Raw genomic sequence first — 12,806 nt, 5'->3', positions numbered from 1 at the left:
AGGTTCTAAGGATAATTTATTATTATTATTATTATTATTATTATTATTATTACTAATGATAAAAATGCAAGAGGAAAATGATAGAAAACTGCTATCGCTGCAATATGGTTTCTTCCCTGGAACATCTATAATTACAATGTAATTGTACCATGACCAGTTCTTAGTAATAGATGTCTTGTTATCTTCTAAATGGCACCATTCGTGTATCCATCCATGCCTGGATGGATGCATGCATCTATTCAGATGTTCAGTATCTATTTACCAGATACCCACCTCATGCCTGACCTGGTTCTATACCCACCGGGTACAGAGATGGTGATCACAGTTCATCATCTTTATAGAAGGAGACAGAGCACAAGGACAAGGTGTCAATAGGAAATGACAGATGGGGTAATTGAAGTGGAGCAAGGCCCACTTGAATCCAGGGGAGACTCAGCTCAGTCTGCTACATTAGGATCTTCCTGTACAGTTGGCTCGGCTAAGCGTTTCTTCCCACGGGAAGAGAGAGAGCTAAGACTCATAGAAATAGACCTGAGTCCAAATGAAGGAATGATTCTAAACATATATCTTACCTCTGTGATTGTCCTCCAGCCCACCTCTCTCCAATTCTTACTGAGTGATAATGTGAGAAGTGGCTCTAGAATAATGAATAAGAATTACAATTTCTCTCTCATCTCTTGAAAACCATCTCCAGCCACCTAATACTGAGACAACCGGGAAAGTCAAAAAGCAGAAGTCAGACAAAAATCAAAGCCTAATCCACTCTATGTCCTCCCTGAGGAAGAAACTCCAGGAATTTTCATAAAGACACACTATTTTTATAATACACACTAATATCATTCTCTGAAACAGACCTTAAGTAAATGGTACTTGCTCTCTGAGCCATAAGTGGAGGGAAGGTGAAACAATGGAGAGTTATTGTTTTATTCTGCCCCCCAACCTTTGGCCATGGGGAGTTTTAAATAACAGATAATGACCTAAAACAGATTTAGGCTCAGCTTGCAAAAAAAAATTTGAATAATTTATTCTTAAATGTAGCATATTATCTTACTGAACACTCTGTTAATTTTGGGACTGGAGAGAAATTAGGAATATGTCACTTAAATATTCTTAAATCACAGCAAGCCCTGTGTTGTTTGTTCCAACAGCTGTTAGAAAAGAAAGATTTTAAATAAGTTGAATTAGAGGTATAAATTGGAGAAGAAAGTACTATTTCTGATGTCCCTTGTATTTCTGATTTAAACACATTTCAAAGTATCTTCAAATATTGATGACATGAAGCTACTATTTTTATTATCCTAGGAAAAGAATAAAGATACATATACAGTTTTTTGCCTTACTGAATATCACTTTTTCTTGTCAAAAGTGTCCTTTCATTGCTTTAATAGCTGAACAAATGGCATTTTCAATCTTGTATAATTTGACCTAAGTATCTGACATTTCATGAGATTAATGCCAGATGGACCTGGGGATATTTCTGAGAGTTCACTGCTAAAATATGGAGAGGGTCCAAATATGCACCTGGTCACAGGTGATGAGACTGTGATAGATAAGAGAGATGTTTATTCAAAAAGAGGATAGACACACGGCTTTGCAATAAAGATGCAAGATTGGTGCTGATCTCGTAAAGCAAAATGCAATAACACGAGGGCCAGAAGGCTAATTCAGCTCTCTTTATAAGTGACTGTAGAATCACTTCACTAAGCACTCCCCATGTCCCAGACACCAGATTAGGCATAGTCCTCCCAGCAAGGTTCAGTGCTTATGCTCAATTTACAGCCTAAAATGAGGAAATTGACTCCAAGTGGGTTAAAGAATTTACCTACTTTACATATTAAACACTGGCATAGGTGGGATTTTAATCCAGAACTCTTGATTTTGAATGTATGCAGACTCTACTGCATTTTAGAGGATTATAAAATTTTATAATTCTAGGGTTGAAAAGCATGATACAGGTCATTAATCAACTACTTCTATCTTACACAGGAATGTTCACAAAGTATAAGCAAGAGGTCATCTAACCTATATAAACACCTGTCTTGCTTATGCCTCAGAAAAGTTTATCAGGCATCTCTTCCCTTTCCAACCTTCATGTTTTACTACCGTCTCCTTTACTCCTGTATCCACAGTGTGGCCAGGCTCACCTTCCCAAATACAGACTACAGAAAAGTCTTTCCCCTTTTAATCACAGATGGCTCTCTAATTGCTTGTAAGATAAATCATGGAATACTTCACAATTTGACAAAAATCTGCTTTCTTTAGCTTCTTTCTGTTTTGTATATATTGAGAACAATACTGAGTACAGTTGCTAAATTCTAAGCAGTTTTATGTCCCTATGCCACTGAGTAAACACTTTATTTTCCTGAAATCGAGTCCCTAGACTTTCACATCTGTAGAAAACCTACTCATACATGAAAACCCATGACAATTATCAAGTCATTTGAGAAATATTATTAGATTCTTCAATCAGAACCAATCTCCCCACTCTGTGTTCAGTTATTTGATTCCAAAATTTGTAACAAAACTAGCACATTCTGATTTTTTTAATGTTTTGTCTCACACTGAATCATGAAATTTTTGAGGACGGTGTCTATATTCTAGGCCTGCCTTTGTTGCTGTGTATTCCTGGGAAATAGTAAATGCTTAGTAATTTTTTGTTGCATGAATTTAATATCAACCGTAATGCTGTAGACAATGTCATGCTTTTCTCTCACTTCATTGTCAGTCTGTCTCCTTCTATTTAGACTCATTTCCTCATGTTTCCATCTCCCTCTGTCCTTAATTCTGACTAAATCCTCCTTACATGTCTTTTCCCAAGATTTAGCTCATCTGGGCATGGTTATCACATGATTACCCCTCTAAAGAATTCATAGGCATACAGTGATGATATGGAATATCTCACATTAATTTATAATTTCTGGACAATGAGAGGCAATGGACAGACTATAACTGCTTATCAGAAACTTTTGCACTAATGTTTAATTAAAAAAATAGCTCCCATGATATATAATTTTAGAAAATTGCAGAGTACCTAATGGTTGTTTATGAGAATTGTATGCACTTTTGATTTTTTAATATAATTAATCAAATAGTTTTAAATCATTTAAGTAATTTGAGTTTTAATAGAAGATTTAAATATTTGATAATTATAAAACTGGCATCATGCTATAACATATTTGAGGAGGAATCACATACATTGTAGTTTAAATAAAGTGTACAAAAATTAAGATGAATAGAGAACATGATAAGGGGAATAACTGTTAGAAATAAGAAGAGTAAAATGTCATCACACTAACCAACTAGCAGTCTAGGTGTGAATGGTCAATAGTTACAGTCAATGTGAGAAGCCTTGCAAAGGAAAGATGTATTCCAAGTGTGAATATTGCCATGAAAGCTACCGGGGATGAAAGTTAAACACATGGAATGGATATTCTGAGTTTCACACATTTGAACCCTGAAATACATGAATAATCAAATGCAATTCATGCTTAAAATAAGAGCTTTTAGAATGGCATAGTAAGACCAGGTTCAGACAGTATAGAGAATCTACATTATACTTTTTCTTTATCTGCTCTGTTTTTCACCTTTATCTTCCATTTTTTTCTTATTAAAAAATAAGACTCTTTTACATATTTCTGTATGATTTTTTTATGTTATGTCTTTAGTTTACAAATGTTTTGTTGTTGTTATTAAAAGTAATTAATGGGGCACCTGGGTGGCTCAGGCAGTTAAGCATCCGTCTGACTTCAGCTCAGACCATGATCTCCCTGTCTATGGGTTCAAGCCCTGCATTGGCCTCTGTGCTGACAACTCAGAGCCTGGAGCCTGCTTCTGATTCTGTGTCTCCCTTTTTCTTCTGTCCCTCCCCTGCTTGTGCTCTGTCTCTCTGTCTTTCTCTGCTCTGTCTCTCTGTCTCAAAAATAAATACATGTAAAAAAAAAAGGTGATTAGTGCCAGCAGCAACTTTGTTAAATTCTAGGGTGTAGCCTTTACCACTGCACCTTGTGTCAAGAAATATGGCAGTCCTCGTGGATTGCAGACAACTGTTGAATTTAACAATTTACGATGAAAAATACAAGACTTGGAAAAGGCCTTCAAGATTTTATAGACTGGTGGGTCTCATTTTTGCTGAATCTTAAGTTTACTTGGTACAGCTTTGTAAGAAATATCAATGCCCAGTCCTACCTATAGAGATTCTGATTTAATCCATCTAGAGTTAGAATGATCTGCTTGTCATTTTTTGTTTGTTTATTTGTTTTATAGGATCTCTAAAATGAGAAATTTCATGGGAAAGAAACTTGCTAAGGTTACAAAGCCATCAATTGATGGCACCAAGAAGACCTAGACCTACATATTCAAAAATAGTGGTTCTCAGGCTTCATGTGCCTGTGGATTGACTGGGCACCTTTGTAAAGTTCACATTTTGATTCAGTAACTCTGGAATGGAGACTACATTTCTTTTTTTTTCCTCCAGCTTTATTGAGAAATAATTGGCACATGCCATCGTGTATGTTTAAGGTAGGCAGCCTATTGACTTGATATATTTATATAATGTGATTCTAACAAGCTCTTAAATTATGCTAATGTTGCATTGTATAGTTGCAGAGCCCTAAATCATGCCTATATACTAAATGATTAGCGTGGATGCAGATACTGTAGAGAATAATCCCATTGTCACAATTAGTTGGGAGGTAGAGAAAGCTCTAATTTAGGAAGTGTTCTTGTCTCACATATTTCTCTAAATACAACATACAGTTGGTTTGGTGTTTTACTTCAGAAAGTTTTGTGTTTCAGTGAAGTGTAGTAATTTCATCTGTAAAATACAAGTCACTGTGAATATCTCACATGATGTTGATAAAGGTGAAATAAATGAAAATATGTGCAAATATTTCAAAATGAGAATTATGTAAGAGGGAGTAAACAATATATATCATTTATATTTTATATAATTTTGCATTTGATAAAATTTAAAATGTGTGTTTTTATAGCTTACAAATATTTCAGTATGTGATATTTTGAAATTTTTTTTTCAGCTGAAGAAAATTGGAAATAAAATCTAGATTCAGGTCAAAGCCATCAATTGTGTGTCTATCACAAGTTTCAAAACAGATTAACTATTTTTCTTGTTCGAGTCCAGCATTCATTCTTCCTCCTTTAAAATTTCTAAATATTCCTCACTGCCATCATTGTATAATCTCAAAGCTAGAAAACAGAAGGTAAGATTTGTTTCCTACTCTATTTCAATCCATTCATCTAGTATTTATATTCTTGCCAAAAATGCTCCACGCATTTATTCAGCCATCAAAACTGTCATGCCATGTCTACTATGGCGATGTTATTGTGCAACATATTGAGGAGATACAGATCAATAAGAAAAGTCTCCATTCTCAGTGGGGTTATAGTATTGCTACAGCAATTGCCCGATAACTGAACGTTAAGATTTAGGAGAGGAATCCTGAAGCAAGTATAGAACAAAAAAATGTTCATTCAAATTAGACTAGAACAAGATGGATACATGCTAGAGATCTTCTCTTCAATATAGTGCGTCTAATTAACAACATGATATCATTCACTTAAAAAATTGTTAAAGGATAGATCTCGTATTAAGTAGACATGTGGAAGGGCATGGGAGCATACCATCATCTAGGCATATGTAATATGTCCAGACTCATTGAACTGCAGACATTAAATATGTGCAGTTTTGAATATCAATTATACATAAGGATAAAACTATAAACAGAGATTAGAACACATGTTCAGAGAAGAAATTATGTATGAAGAGATATTTGAGCTAGTCTGTTTGAAATAATTGAGAGGTTCCTCAATGCATGAGTTAAAAAAAAATCTAGACGTGGAAGAGCATGAGAGTTTTACTATTATTGAAATATGCAGCATCCCTGAATGCCTCTGTGCATTTCAAATGCTGATCATTTTGGTTCTATATTCTTTCATCTCTTCTACAGTTGTCTCCTATTACTTTATTAAGATCAAGTGAAGATTTAAATTCCTATATGAGTTTTTCAGTTATTTAATCTGTGGTATTGATGCCATCTTCTTTGACCTGGTGGTAAAAAATATGACACAAGTTCTTTGTAGTGGATTCTGTAGTCACACCAAGATCCTCACTTGAAGGCCAATGTCTGTAATTACCAGCTGATGAAAGAGGATATAGGATGAGTGTGGTACTTACAAAGGTTGACTGAGTATGTGCATGTGAGATAAATATCACTGTCTTTAGTACATCCCACTAGCATGTGATCGTGAAGCAGAGAGGAAAAAACAAAAAACTGTGGGAAGATCTCTGGGTGTTGCACATGGTCATTTAATATGTGGGGAAAGTGTAATGGCCATAGATAAAAATATACATGGACTTATAGGTAGTAGCAGATGGCTAATGTAACTGGTCAGGGGCCTGGAAATAAAATATCACAAGATTATGGATGAGGAGATCTAGAGAGCAAGTATGCAATGAACACATAAAATTGAACACAGAGAATAATCTTTATGCTGCATGTAAACACGTAGCAGAGAGTATCCACTATAGGAAAGACCCTAAAAATTAAGAAGATAGCATGAACAAGCCAACTGACCTTAGTTAGCCTCCATTGCTGGTCATTTTGCAGAGGTGCATCTTAGTTCATGAATTTGGTAGCCAAAGTTTTGGGATAGAGGCTATTTGGGCCAACAGCATGGACTTCCATCCATTAAGATTGATCCAGGTATTGAACTTCTGAATGACCAGCATGCTGGAATCCAGAAGACAGAGACCATTGTTGAGATCCTCAGAGAAAGAAGGCATTCTGTCCATACACTGCCATAGGACTTGAGATTTCAACATCAGCTCTTCTCTGGGTCTCCATCTTGGAGAGCTGCTCTGCAAATTTCATACTTGTATGATCCCTTAATTGTGGGAGCCAATTCCTTAAAATATCTCTTCTCTCTTCCTTTCCTCTCTCCTTCTCCCTCTCCTCTTCCCTCTCCCTCCCTCACCATCTTTCTGTGCATATGTCTACTTGAATTTTTTTGTTTCCCTAGATAAACCTGATTAATATAGCTCTATAATAACTAGCATTACTCTAGAAAAATCCTAGAGAAGCCAAATTCAGATTTCTATCATTGTAACATATAACTTTATACTTTGATAAAATATACAGTTTATCCAAATGGAATTTAAATTATTGTAGTTTAAGCAAATATTGATGGGAGTTACTTTGGTTTTAGAATTTTATTTATTTTCAAAAGCACACTAACAATTAAAAAAAAAAACTCCAATATCTTCATGATGCACTCTCTGTGGCCATCATAAATCAATCTATTTTCAAGTAATCTTCTTAAGGATTAGAGGGATTTGTCAATACTTCTTATTAATCAACCTTTCAGCTTTAATTTTATTTAATACCAGTTTCCCTGGATTAGAGGTGGGTTATTTTTTATTTCTTTTTAGAAACAACTAAGAAAGGCATTTGCCAAAATGAAACTGGATTTTTAGTTGTGTTCACAGTTGTTACTATTTGTGATTGCACTTTCAAAATTGAAATTGCTATTTGGCACAAAATATTAATATAGACTCGATCTGATATTTAAGGGCCAATCGTATTTTGATGTTATATAGCTTGTTTTAGTTTGTGACTTACATTCAATAAATTATTTCTAAAGGAAGTTTTGCACATTTTTACGCTTCCACTATCTTCCTATAGTAAAGTTATAAGTTTATTCATTTTCCAAAGATCATGCAAAGAAGTGAGTTTTCTTTCAGGGAAGATGAATCATTACTGATGTATATCATTGACAGTCAGTGCCAAATGGCCTAGTCCTTGATTCTTGATCCTAACTCAATGCTTTGGAAACAGGAGCAAGACTTATTTTTTAGCATCTCTGATAAGTTGAGATATATATTTACACATTAAATAAATCAAATCATGACCCAGATGTCTAAACATATTTCCTTCTCACTGGTCAAAGCAAACAAGAGCACCTCTAAATGATACAAACAGCATCATTTGCCAACAACACTTCTTTGGTTATGAGAAGGTGCTTGCCACCTTATTAACAGCCACTCCTGAGTTACTACAGTGGAATAAATTAGATAGGAATGGAGCAAGGAGAAATGATGTAATCAATTTCCCTCAAAAAAGCATATTTTCTTTTACAACAGAAATATAGATATTGTCTCTGATAGTTTCATTCAAGTAAGGTACAAAATAAGTGATTGGGTAATAGTCTGATTATTGGCAATTTGGTTGGCTGACCTAATATTTTGATTAAAGTATTGACTTTGAGTTATGGGTTCTGGGAAAACAGCAATTAAATGAAAGCAACACACAAGCCATAATGACAAAACATTTCTTTTGTATCCTTTCCTCCATGCAGAAGAACATGAGTAAGGTGTGCATGGTGATTGAGATTAGAGAGGGGATGACACTATTGTGGACCTTCATAGTCTGAATCTTCAGAGTTTGAATATCTGTGTCAGAAGACACAGGGCAGTAAGCTAGACAAAATAGGTTTAAGTCCTTCTGAAACAGAAACTTGATGTCCTAGAGATAACAAGGTGTCCTTCTTACCTACATCGTAGGAGTTAGAGGAAGATGGAATATGGATGAATAGTAAAACCATTTCTTCTGACTGTCAAAGTATGTTTATTTAGTGATATTTTCAATCAATTATTCAGGGAAGCTAAAATGAACCTATTCTTTAAGTACAGACTAAAGAGGCCCCTGGGTAGCTCAGTCTATTGAGCGGCCAACTCCAACTCAGGTCATGACCTCACAGTTTGTGAGTTTGAGCCCCACATTGGGCTCTGTGCTGACAGCTCAGAGCCTGGAGCCTGCTTCTGATTCTGTGTCTCCCTCTCTCATTCTTCCCTTCCCTCACTTGCACTCTTGCTCTCAAAAAGAAATAAACCTTAAAAATTAAAAAAAAAAATTAAGTAGAGACTAAAGATATAACATTATCTCTAAACCAAATGGATCTGACTAGATTAATTTTGGCCAATTAAAAAAAGTAAATGAAAAAAATGTTTTACTAAGGCTGTTTAAGGTATGGTGCTCAGTAATTTTATGTATCTCATTTCATTTTCAGAAAAATAAAAAAAAACCTCTGAGGGTTATATTGCTTTTCTAATGTAAACAAAAGTGGCAAATACTGGAGAGTATTTTTTGCAACATATATCCGAATTCAAATTCATGTCTACTTTACTCAATATGCGTGCTCTTTCCACAAAACAATAATAATGTCTTCCTATATAATAAATAAAATAGTTGGGTAATATAAGTGAATGATTATGTTTTTCTAACAAGTCTATGGACATTGTTACATGTCCTAAGTGACAAAATTGGGGACAAAATTAAGTCTTCATTGAATGAGATCAAAAGTATGTATGTTTCTTTTTAAAGAGCATCATTCTATAGAACGTGTATCCTAATATAATTTTAGAGTATTATAATCTATATATTCTAATATTTCTAATTCTTATTCCCCTGAGAGAACACAGGAAAGTTGGATTTTTCTAAACCTTTGAAGTTGGGAGTTGTTAAGTATCTAATTATATCATGGCGTATTTGAAAAGAAGTGGCCTTCACTTCCAGGACAAAACGTTTAATTGTCAGCATGTGATTTTTCAGCTCTTTCCTCCCATACCACAAGGAACCTGAAAGCATTTGTGTGTAAAAACCTATCATTAGATGGTATAGGGTAAATGTATGGATCCAAACTCACCACCAACTTGTGTTGGACTATAACATGGGTATGAGAAATATAATTTAGTTATGTTAAACCATGAAGATTTTTGATATTTTGTTACTATGACATAGTTTAATCTCTCTTGGCTGATGAAAATATGATACTTTTGATACATTATTATTTCCTCACAAAGTAGAATAGTACATAAAATAGCTTATTTGGAGGGGCCAGAAGTAAGAAGTTGGTTCCACACTCATTATTGCATTTCACCTCCCTACAACCTATTTTTTATCATCCTATTTTGTAAGGAGAGGGTATTCAGGTACATGGAGGTAAAGGGATTTTTTCTGTGTCCCTGGAGTCTGGATATAAGGTTCCATCTTTTAGGCCATCATTTCTTTCTCTCATTCCTTGCCAGTCCTGGTCCTTAGTGCCAAATCCAATAAATGTGCTTCAGACCTAAATTGACTCTTTTACTAGGCGTTCCAGCTGCATTTGACATTATTGATGTTGCCCTCATCAGTATTCTCTATTCTTTTGACTTATGTGACATCATTTTTCTTTATTCACTCTTTTATCTTTCTTTTTTTCTTCATTGACTTCACTTCCTCTGCCTGTGTCTTAAATATTCATATTTTATGTGTTCTCAGATCATTTTTTTTCTTTTCTCTAACATTTCCAACTGAGTGATCTCATCCACTCTCATGGTTGTAATTCTCATTTTTATGCTAATGACTCTAATTTATAGGTAAGTATGAACTCATTCTGAAATTCAGAGCTCTGTATCTACTACCATAGATGCACCTCCTTTAGAATATCCACAAGACAACTCAACCTATCATACCCAAAATAAATGTATCTTTTTCCCCACATGCATGTTACATCATCCCCACTTTTACAATAAATGTCATCATTCACCTACTAACTTAATCTACAAACTTGGACATCACCTAAAACCTATCGGTCTTCATCATCACAATACAATCTATCAAACTTCAAAATATGTTCATGTTATCTTCTGGATAATATGGGCATTTTTGAGCTCACTTCCCTTCTGCCAAAAGATCAGCTTTTTTTTTTTTTTCTTTTTTTTGGGGGGGTATGGTTTTTTTTTTTCTTTAATGTTTTGTTTGGCTCTTCCCACTGAACTTACATATGGACAATAAGCATTCTGCCTTTCATTTTCATCCTTCTCCTCGGTGAGCACCTAAGGTACAGCCTTTATTGTATCCTAAGTTGTGCAGGTCTGAGAATAAGATAGTAAGGACATCTCTCCACTCTGGCAGGACTGGAACTATAAGTCCTTAGACAACATCCTTCTCTAGGCACTGTCTCTCACACTTTCAGCCTCATAACAGCTGGACCTCAGGTGGTCCTACTTTGCCCATGTACAACCCAGCTCTCAGCTCTCACAATATGCAGGACATCCCACATTGACTTCTGAGGCCCTTCTCTGATGCTTCACCTCTGACACTCAGCTGCCCTTATCTGAGATGCCTCTTTCCTCAGTTCTGTGGACATCTGTGTTCTCCTCAGACTTTGTCCTTATCTGATGAGAAATTTTCTCTAAACAGATATCTGAGCAACGGGACTCAGCTTGTGAGCTCTCCTTCTCTCAGAGACATTGCCTCCCTGCTTGAGCCCAAGAAATGTCACCGCATGTTCTTGTCCAGTTCTACAGGTTTCATGGTGGAAGAGCTAGCCTGGGATCTGGAACATATATTTATAGTATAATTTTAGCTGTGTTATCCCCATGTGAAAAAAAAATTTAATTGTATGTGTTACAATCAGTTCAGCATATTTTCCAAGGTACTTTATGCCTGGACTTTTCAGTTTACTCTTTACTTCTTTAAATTCCTCATTGCTGAAATTCTAAATTGATTAAAAACAGCAGTGCTGTTGCTAGCCCCCACCCATGCTAGCAACAGCGTGGGTTTTGTTGTTGGACAGCCCAATTTATACATTTGAAAATAAACAGCATTCGCCAAATGCTATGATATCATTTAAATGTTTTCTTCATATATTGATGGTAGGCTTACTGAGGTATATGCATCAGCGAAGTGAACAAAAGTTCTGTGAATCCCACAGAGGGGGACAAATACTCTTAAATATTTTAAGTAGTAAATGACCAAATGTCAATTGATAGTATCTATCAGATAAACAAATGGTGCCAAATGAGAAAGAATGAAGTCTGGCCATTTGTAGCAATGTGGATGGAACTGGAGGGGATTATGCTGAGCAAAGTAAGTTGGGCAGAGAAAGACATATACCACATGTTTTCACTCATATGTGGATCAGGAAATACTTACCAGAAGACCATGCGGGAGGGGCAAGGGAAGGGGAAAAATAGTTACATAAAGGGAGGGAGGCAAACCATGAGAGACTCTTAAGTACTGCGAACAGACTGAGGATTGATGGAGGATGGAGGAGAGGAGAAAATGGGTGATGGACATTGAGGAGGGCACTTGTTGGGATGAGCAGTGGGTGTTTTATGGAAACCAATATGACAATAAACTATATTTTAAAAAATGATGCCAAGCTGTCCTATGTTCCACGGGAGGATCATGGTTATTCTTCTGAAGAAATAAACCAGTTATGAAAAGGAACATTGTTTTTAATGTTCTTTTAAAAAACTCCAAATGAGGGGTACCTGGGTGACTCAGTCGGTTGAGCGTCCAACTTCGGCTCAGGTCATGATCTCACGGTTCACGGGTTCGAGCCCCGCATCAGACTCTGTGCTGACAGCTAGCTCAGAACCTGGAGCCTGTTTCAGATTCTGTATCTCCCTCTCTCTGACCCTCCCCTACTCATGCTCTCTCTCTCTCTCTCAGAAATAAATAAAACATTTAAAAAAAAGAAAAGAAGATAAGTGTAGGAGGCCGCGCCGGCTCCAACAGGTCCAGGGGTCCCTGAAGGATGGACGGTGTTGGCAAAAGAGAGTGAGAGAGCCCCGAGATCCTTTCTGATCACCAGGCAGGCATCTCTGTCCTGTCGGTTTTGGTGTCTTTATTTATAGGTCAAATGTTAACATGGCATCAGGAAATGGAATTTTTACAATGGATAGCTCTTTGTGATAAGGTGTTTTTGGAAAATGTACAGAAACAGGTTTTACAGAAGTCTTCTTG

This window comes from Crocuta crocuta, unplaced genomic scaffold (assembly GCF_008692635.1).
Source record: "Crocuta crocuta isolate KB4526 unplaced genomic scaffold, BGI_CrCroc_1.0 scaffold152, whole genome shotgun sequence".
NCBI classification, from domain to species: Eukaryota; Metazoa; Chordata; class Mammalia; order Carnivora; family Hyaenidae; genus Crocuta; species Crocuta crocuta.
This window is presented reverse-complemented; position numbering follows the sequence as displayed.